Below are 9,700 nucleotides of genomic sequence, written 5' to 3' on the forward strand. Positions count from 1 at the left end.
AATAATAGATATGGCTGGCATGCTTACTTGTGGCTCAACAAAGAAAAGGTTCACAAAGGTTTTTCAAATCCTATTTTTAGAGGAGCTCTGTACGAAGTTTGGGAGAAAAACAAAAAACTTCTAGAAAGAAACACCCCATTGGTGGTTATCCCCGGTAGATATTTTAACAATAAAAAAATTGAACATGGAGGGGAAAAGGTTAACATATGAAGATTTATTGGTAAAAACAGAAAAAGGTTGGAAGATTAGAACTTATGAGGAATTGAAAGATAGATTGACAGGTTGGCTACAAGACCACCAGATAAATGCACTTTGGAATGAAGATAAAAAATTGGGGATGAATGAGAAAAAATCTAAATATCAGATAGAAATTCTAGAAGGAAAAACCAAACTTTTATCTAAGATGTATAATTTTTTGTTAGAATGGGATACAAAAGATGAGTTGATAAAGGAGGTGATGGTAAAATGGGCAATTGATTTTGGATATAACATAGAGTACGACAAGTGGGTGAGGCTATGGAATAAAGGAATGAAGTTCACGGCATGCGTCACTGTCAGGAAACTGACATCGGAGCAGAGTGGAGAGGCTAGGCTCCCCAATGATGCCGGAGAGGGAACCAGTACAGGGGTAGAGAGGGCTTCCGCTGGGGAAGAAAGGCAAGGTGACACCAGGAAGAAAGAAGGGATTGAGAGCACTTCGGAGGGGAGGCTCCGAGACTCTTCAAGTGAGGTCAGTGAGGAGAGTGGAGGACCACCAGTGGGGACGCCCACTCTGCGCAGAAGGCTTCCGGGCAGAGAGGCGAGAAGGAGGCTGTCCGTGAAGGAATTCTTATGTTGGAAGAAGTTTAGGAAACGCCCACTGACGGATTCTGCCAGCGACTGAAGCAGTCGAGCCCAAGGGGGGCTGCTCAGCCGGGGAAAACGCAACCGCCTCACGCAGTTTGGAGCAGGTGGAGGTTACACACAAGCAACCCCAATTCCCCTGATAGCAATCCGTCAGTCTCTTACGTTGCTTGTGTGAAGGAGAACAGGTGCATCGTCATGAGTCAAACCGGAGGAGCCGGCGCAGGAGAGGGGGCCAAGGGAGGACCAAGTCTGGAGGAGAGAAACCGAGACTTGGAGCAGCAACTGGCTCTACTAGCGGCGCGGCTGGATGAAAGGAGGACTCAGGATGCCCAGGGGAAGATTACCCCCATCGCAAGGAAGGTACCAGGACTAGTGCAGAAGTTTGGGGGCAACCCCAGAGATTATAATGCATTTAAAACAGAGGTGCAGTATGCACTGGACCTGCAGTATGATGACTTTGCAGACGATGGGGGGAGAGTCGCTTTCGTGGTGGGGCACCTGGAAGGGCGGGCCAGAGATTGGGTCCGGCCCTTGATGGCGGCGGAAAATGCTGCTTTGAAGGATCTGAGAAAGTTTTTTAGTGCCATGGACCACATGTTCTCGAGTGATGTGGAAATAAGTGTAACTCGCAAGGAACTGATGGGGTGCAAACAAGGGAACCAGTCAGTGAGAGAGTACTGGTCGCGATTTGCGATGTTGATCCATAAACTTGGGTGGGATCTCAGTTCCGAACCCGTACAAATGTTATTTGAGGAAGGTTTATCTTCTTGGGTGTGAGATGAACTTTCCCGCTCACCCCGCCCGGAGTCGATGGACCAGCTGACTAAGTTGGCGCTCGCTGTGGGAGTTCGACAAGAAACGCTCGCTCTGGAAAGGCGGGAAGGCAGAGGAGAGCGTTGGCATGACAACCGCATTCCAGACGTGCCGGCGTCAACGGTGCCACCCGAGGAGCCAATGGAGATTGGAGGAGCGAGCGAGCGCGGGATTTCAAACTCCAGCGAGGTCCGTAAGAAGGAGGGGGAAACCAACAAGAAGTGTTTCCTCTGCCAGCAGCCGGGACATTTTGCCAGAGTGTGCCCTCAGAAGAAGGCGTGGCAGGGAATGGTGGGGGCAGTGGGGAGTGAGGAGGAAAGTCGCAGGGAAACGAGAGTGCTTGGCTGCAGGAAAAAGGGCACAGCAGCCAGGCGAACAACCAGTAGAAGTGCCCAAACCAGACCCCCCTCGAGCTGCCATAGTGATAGAGGTGGTGCTAGAACTCCCAAACGGACACCCGATCAAAGTGAAGGCGCTGCTGGATTCAGGCAGCTCTTGTAACTTCTTTAGCAAGGATTTTGCCCTGGAACACCAGCTCCAGGTGGTGCCGCTAGAACACCCTTTGCAAGTAACAACCATTGATGGGAGAGAACTATTGGGGGGGGGGGAAGTGACCCACCAGACCCCGCCCATGAGAATGACGGTTTCCAGACACACAGAGACAATTGCCTTCCACGTAGCCACCTTAGCAGGGCCACCGATCATACTGGGAATGAGTTGGCTAGCGTTGCACGACCCAGTGGTAGGGTGGCACCAGCGGACAGTGACCTTTGGTTCGGCACACTGCGTAGAGCACTGTCACGGGGGGGGGGGATCCAAGGATGGCAGTAGCCAGAGTGGCAGGGATGGCGGTAGGGGAAAAAGGAAAGGTACCACCTCAATATGCAGACTTAGAAGACGTTTTTAGCGAGAAGGAGGCGGATAGACTACCCCCCCACAGGCCTTTTGACTGTCAAATCAACCTACTTCCAGACGCGCAGCTGCCAGTGGGAAAGTTGTACGCCATGTCAGATAGAGAGGTGCAGGAGTTGCGGAAGTTTATAGACAAGAACCTGAAGAGAGGGTTTATACGAGAATCCAGGGCGGTGGGAGGTAGTCCAGTGTTCTTTGTGGACAAACGAGACTCCAAGGAGCCTAGGCTTGTAGTTGATTACCGCGGGTTAAACCGGGTGTCGGAACCCGTGGCCTTCCCTATGCCCAGAATTGACGACATATTGACCAGGGTAAGGAAGGGGAAGATTTTTACCAAGCTGGACCTGCGGGGGGCATACAATTTGATAAGGATGAGGGAGGGGGATGAATGGAAAACCACCATGTTCACTCCTCTGGGTGCCTTTGAGTACTTAGTTATGCCCTTCGGATTACAATCCAGTTCAAGCACCTTTCAAGCATTTATGCATCACGTGCTCGGGGCATTGCTGTACAAGAATTGCGTGGCGTTCTTGGACGACGTGTTGATCTACTCGGAGAATGAGGAGCAGCATGTGAAGGACGTCAGGGAGGTGTTGAAGAGACTGCAGGAGCACCAGTTGTGGGTCAAGCTGGAGAAGTGCCAGTTCCACGCCCGAGAGGTGGAGTTCCTGGGTTACAGGTTGTCGGACAAAGGTTTAGCCATGGACCCGGGAAAGGTGCAAGCAGTACTAGAATGGAAGCCTCCTAAGAACCGGAAGGACGTGCAAAGGATCTTGGGGTTTGGAAATTTCTATAGGAAGTTCATCAAGAACTTCGCCCATTTGACGGCACCCATAACAGATTGTCTCAGCAGCAAGAAGAAGTTTGAATGGACGGAAGAGGCACAGCGGTCTTTTGAAAAGCTTAAGAAGGCGTTTGCCTCGGAAGAGCAACTCCTACATGTAGATCTACGGAAGCCGATGAGGCTGGAGACCGACGCGTCAGACAGAGCGGTGGGGAGCATATTGCTCCCGCCGGGAGATAAGGGAATGTGGAAGCCGTGCGCCTTTTTCTCAAGGAAACTGAACAAGTCAGAACAAAATTACACGGTGTATGATCGGGAGCTGCTGGCTATCCACGAGGCCTTCCGGCGCTGGAGACATTTTTTGATAGGTGCACAACACAAGATCCAGATGTGCACTGACCACAAGAACCTAGAATATTGGAGAACTGCACGAGTGTTGAACCAAAGACAGGTGCGATGGGCACAGGAGTTCTCCAAGTTTAATTTTGAGATTAGGTATGTGCCTGGGAAGGAAAATGTCAGAGCAGACGCTGTCTCACGCAAGCCAGAGTACTCAGAAGGGGAGGGGTGCCTGAAGTGCGGCATGTCATACCCGAGGACCGATGGGTGTGTGGGGGAGTGTTGGTAGGGAGACAAGAGCTAGCTGGGTTGACGAGGGAGGACCAGTATGCACAAACCAAAATCAGGGAAATCCGAAATGCCGGAGATAATCAGGGGGGATTTGAGGTTAAGGAGGGGGCTTTGTACTACAAGGGTGCGCTGTACATACCAGAGGGGGATTTGAGGAGAAGAATACTCAAAGAACTACATGACAGCCCCACAGCAGGACATTTTGGCCAACACAAAACAATGCTACTGGTAACCAGAGAGTTCTGGTGGCCACGGGTGAGGGAGGATGTCAAAGAATACGTACGTGGGTGCCAGCGCTGCCAGCGAGCAAAGGGAGAGAGGGCAGTGCCAGCGGGGTTACTGGAGCCTTTGCCCACGCCAGAGAGACCATGGGAGGTGGTATCAGTTGATTTTATGACTGATTTACCCAAGGCCAGGGGGAAGACGGCGGTAATGGTGGTAGTTGACCTGATGACTAAAATGTGCCATTTTATTGCTTGCTCGCATGCGGTCTCGGCTGAAGAGACAGCTAAGCTGTTTGTAGAGCATGTGTTCAGGCTGCATGGCGCCCCCTTGAGGATTGTATCCGATAGAGGCCGGCAATTTACGTCCAGATTCTGGAGGAAGCTGGTGAGCTTGCTGGACGTGGAGGTGAGCTTCTCGACTGCGAGACATCCAGAGACCAACGGACAAGCAGAAAGAGCCAATAGCATACTCCAACAATACTTACGTTGCTATGTCAACGACAGGGAGAACGATTGGGTGGACAAATTAGCGTTGGCGGAGTTTGCATACAATAACGCGGAACATGTATCCACAGGGATGAGCCCATTCATGGTGAATTACGGGTGTCACCCCAGGGCCTTTCCCGGGGAGGGGGAGGGGAGGTGGAGTGTTCCAGCGGCGGAGCATTTTGTGGAAGAGATGGAGGCTTTACACCAACAGCTTAAAATTAATCTAGAAAGAGCAAAGGAAGAGTATAAGAGGCAGGCAGATAAGCATCGCAGAGAAGGGGAAACCATAAGAGTGGGAGACCAGGTGTGGTTGTCCACCAGAGGGTTACCGTTCAAAGGAGGGTGTAAGAAATTACGGCCCAAAAGATTGGGACCGTTCGAGGTAACCCAACAGGTGAATCCGGTAGCTTTTAGGCTCAAATTGCCTCCCAACATGAAATTGCATCCGGTATTCCACAGGTCCTTGCTCTCTCCGTTCAGGGAAGGAAGGGAACAGCTGGGTCAAGAAGGAGAATCGCCCTTGTATCCACAGATGGAGGAAAGAGAACTCAGCGGGCATGCAGCTGAAATTCTCGACTCAAGATGGAAAGGGGGGCGAGTGGAGTATTTGGTAGCTTGGGAGGGGGAGTCAGAAGCGGAAAACACATGGGTTCCAGCATAAGAGGTTGGGGATGAGTATATGCAAGACGCTTTCCATCGCAGGTACCCGAGGAAACCCAAACCAAGAGAGAGGTTCTGGGAGGAGCAATTTGAGACCACAGATGAAGAAGAAGAGTTTGTGGGATTTCCCGACTCGGAGGGGGGGGGAGGGGAATTGTTCGAAGGGGAAGAATCCGACGGGGAAGATTGGGGAGGGGGAAGACACAGCAGCAGATGGAAAGGGGTGTTTGAATCATCAGATGGAGAGGATAGTTCCTTCTGGGGGTTCCCGGTGTCTCCGTCCAAGGAAGGGGCGGGGGAGGAGGAGGGCCCTGGGAGGGAGGTGGATGTCAGGAAACTGACATCGGAGCAGAGTGGAGAGGCTAGGCTCCCCAATGATGCCGGAGAGGGAACCAGTACAGGGGTAGGGAGGGCTTCCGCTGGGGAAGAAAGGCAAGGTGACACCAGGAAGAAAGAAGGGATTGAGAGCACTTCGGAGGGGAGGCTCCGAGACTCTTCAAGTGAGGTCAGTGAGGAGAGTGGAGGACCACCGGTGGGGACGCCCACTCTGCGCAGAAGGCTTCCGCGCAGAGAGGCGAGAAGGAGGCTGTCCATGAAGGAATTCTTATGTTGGAAGAAGTTTAGGAAACGCCCACTGACGGATTCTGCCAGCGACTGAAGCAGTCGTGCCCAAGGGGGGCTGCTCAGCCGGGGGAAACGCAACCGCCTCACGCAGTTTGGAGCAGGTGGAGGTTACACACAAGCAACCCCAATTCCCCTGATAGTCACATTAAGGGAAAACCTGGAGAAAATGATGTACCGATGGTACATCACACTGGTAAAATTGGGGGAAATGTATAAAATTGGGGAAAATGTATAAAATTGGAAACACATGCTGGAAATGTAAGCAGAAGGATGGGGATCTTTACCATATGTGGTGGGTTTGTGAGGAAATGAAAAATTTTTGGGAGCTTATATATAACAAATTAAAGAAAATTTTCAGATATACTTTTTCAAAAAAACCGGAGGCATTTTTGTTAGGAATAATAGGTGACGAAATTAAAAAGGAAGATCAGAGATTGTTTCAATATGCGATGGTGGCGGCCAGGGTATTGATAGCACAAAAATGGAAATCAGCAGAGATCCCTACGGTTATGGATTGGCAAGTAAAATTATTTGAATACGCAGAATTAGCAAGAATGACACATAAAATTAGACACCAAGAAGGTACAAAGTTTATTGACGAATGGAGTAAATTTGTGACATATACTGAAAGTAATTGTAGAAATTTAAAAACTACAGTAGGCTTAACGTAAACCTTGTGACGTGTACATAATTGGAACAGAAACTGTAAGAGTAGAAGTATACCAAGAAAACCGCAACGGGATAGGAAGGATGTCGAGGCGTGATCCAACGCAATGTAAATAAGATGATGGTACCAAAGAACGATTGTTAAGAGTGTTTGTTTTAGTTTTTGATTGTTTGTTCTGGTTTGTTTTCTGTTTTCTGTTTAACTGAAAATCTCAATAAAAATAATTTTTTAAAAAATGTTTGCCATACAGTCTTTCTTGAATCTGGATATTAGCTGACAGTATGTAAGCAGTTTCATATTTTTTCTCCTCTTTAATACTTTGGCATGTATTTGATCTGTTCTTGAATATGAACCATATCTTGGTACTATATATAGTCATATATTCTCTTTTCGGCTCTAATAATAATTTTCCAGTGGAGACATTAACAGTGCAGGTAAGGGCATTTTTGTGATTTTTGTAGTGCAACTCATGATTTTTGTGGTGAGGATCCATGAGGATCCATGTTTTTGTTCCACGGTGCGACCAGGAAGCCATGGATCAGAGTTTTTTGTGTTGCAGAATGTGCCCCTGGCTATGATGTGTGATTTGATGGTGATTTAGGGGTGGCCCAATGCAAAAATCATGAGGATCCATGCTTCAAAACATGTTTTTGGACCATGGAGTGGCCAGGAAGCCGTGGATCTGAGTTTTTTTTAGTGCAGGCTGTGCCCCAGGCTATAACATGTGATTTGACAATGAGTTTGGGTTGGCCCAATGCAAAAAGCATGAGGATCCATGAGGTTCCGTGCTTCAAAACCACGTTTTGGGACTTCCGGGTTAGTGCCATCGACTAATGGCGGATTCCCTCTGAGCTCCAGAGGGAATCGGCTCCGCAGGATTGGGTCTTGCCGCTGCAGCGACACAGGGACCCTCAAAAATCACAGGCGGTGAAGCCTGTGAACCTGGTGACTCGGCGGGCACCATTTGCGTCCCCCGACCTGCGAAGGAGCCTTTTTAAAGGCTTCGGAACGGGGGACGGGGTGAGCGGCACAGTGCTGAGAGTCAACTGCTTCTCCTGCGGAGTGAAGCCGCACTGCCATGGTCGGAGAGCGCTGACTTCTTCTTGTGAGCAATTGGATTCTAAAGTAACAACCCGTGAGTAGTACGGAAATTGGAATTGTAAAGAAAATTTTCTTTTGAATTTGGCACGATCGGGGAAGGCGCAAACAGGAAGTCCGTCTCCCCGTCTTGTAAATAATCTAAAGCAAGGACCTGCTAACTAAGGTCGAGAGAACCCCCTTTTTCCTACTTTGGTAAAAGACTTTAATTTCACGATTTGGCAGTATAAGAAATCTTACTGGAGGATAAAGAGCTAATCTTGGGAGCTGAAGTGCCACCCCCCCCCCCCGGACCCGGGAGTGCTCCGAGAGAGAGCCTGTTGATGAGGTATTGAAGAGTTTGACAGCTGTCAAATTAGCTGTCAAGACGGAAAAAGAGAACTTTGTTTCTGGTGCTTCTGCTGGTTATATTTGTTACAATTTTGTTACAATTTATTGAAAATAAGGAAGAGCTGATACAAACTAACTTGATTTTTGGATTTGAACTGGAATGAATACCAAGGAACCAAAATCCCTCTAGAGGGGGTTTTGGGGCATTACAAGAATGGTTGTAGGAGGGAAAATTCAGGCTGAATTGGACAGAGTCTTTGTTCTCTTGGGAAAGTTACAAGGCCAAATTGATGTTTTGGCTACAAATGTTACAACTCTGGACTCAACTGTAAACAATATTATTGAATCTGATAAGGATTTGAATCAGGAAGTCTATTCAACTGGACAAAAAGAGAAACTTGAGAGCTTTGAGAATTTGGAGAAGGAGACATATGCTGTCCCTGAAGGAAAGGAAGGAGGAGCTGCAATTTTGCAGAGGACAAAGGAGAATTTGAGGTCTGACATGATGGTAACAAAGGAAAATAAAAACTTGATGTGGAAAATCTGGCCTGAATTGGAGACTGAAAAATGGAGAGATCCCCTTATGTGGAGATCTGAAGACCTAAGGATTACAAATTTGCTTAAGGTGGAAGTTGGAGCTTTGGGGACATTTGGTTTTGAAAGGAGTAAGCAACAAGATTCAGGCTCCACTTTTAAGTATGGAGGCCTAGCTGGAAGAAACATGGATCCCGCAGGGCCAGAGCTTCTCCGAGATTTGGTGTTCAACATTAAGGACTATCAAAAAAACCGGCAGAGAGGAATTGAGAGAGAATTAAGAGCCTCGGATGTGAGATCTCCAGGCTGATAGTAGATTAAGACTGATGGACATTTGTTGGGCACTGAAACTGGGAAAGGGGGGGGGTGGAGTTTGGGAATCCAAAGGGTACATAACTACAATATGTTCTGTTTTTATTTTGTTTTCTTATTTGTATGAAAATTGGGGAATTTGTGGAAGGGAATTTGGGTTGACTTTAGAAAAAATGTTTTTAAGAATGAGTATTGATGTATAAGTATTGATGTTTAAGTTTGGATAAGGCAAAATTGGTTTTTTAAAATGAACAAAATAGAAATAGGTTAAAAACTACGGATAAGGATTTGCTGAACTAACAATTTGAATTGGAATACAAGAAGGGGAGGTGTGAGGAGGTCAGGGAAATATGTTATTGAAAAATAAGTATTGGGAATTCTATGTGTTTTTAAACTTTTTTGCTTTTGCTTTTTTGATTCTTTTTTATTGTATTAAATTTGAAAACTTCAATAAATATCTTTAAAAACAACAACAAAAAACCACGTTTTGGGGCCACGGTATGACCAGGAAGCCGTGGATCCTACTTTTTTGTGGTGCAGGCGGTACCTCAGGACATGATGTGTGATTTGACGGTGAGTTTGGGGTGGCCCAATGGAAAAAGCGTGAGGATCCATGAGGATCCGTGCTTCAAAACCACGTTTTTGGGCCACGGTATGGCCAGGAAGCCATGGATCCGTGATTTTTTGTGGTGGATGCTGTACCCATGGCCATGATGTTTGATCCGATTGTGACTTTGGCCTGATCTAGTGCAAAAATCATGAGGACCCATGAGGATC

The sequence above is a fragment of the Podarcis muralis genome, chromosome W (genome assembly GCF_964188315.1).
Source record: "Podarcis muralis chromosome W, rPodMur119.hap1.1, whole genome shotgun sequence".
In the NCBI taxonomy this organism is placed as follows: Eukaryota; Metazoa; Chordata; class Lepidosauria; order Squamata; family Lacertidae; genus Podarcis; species Podarcis muralis.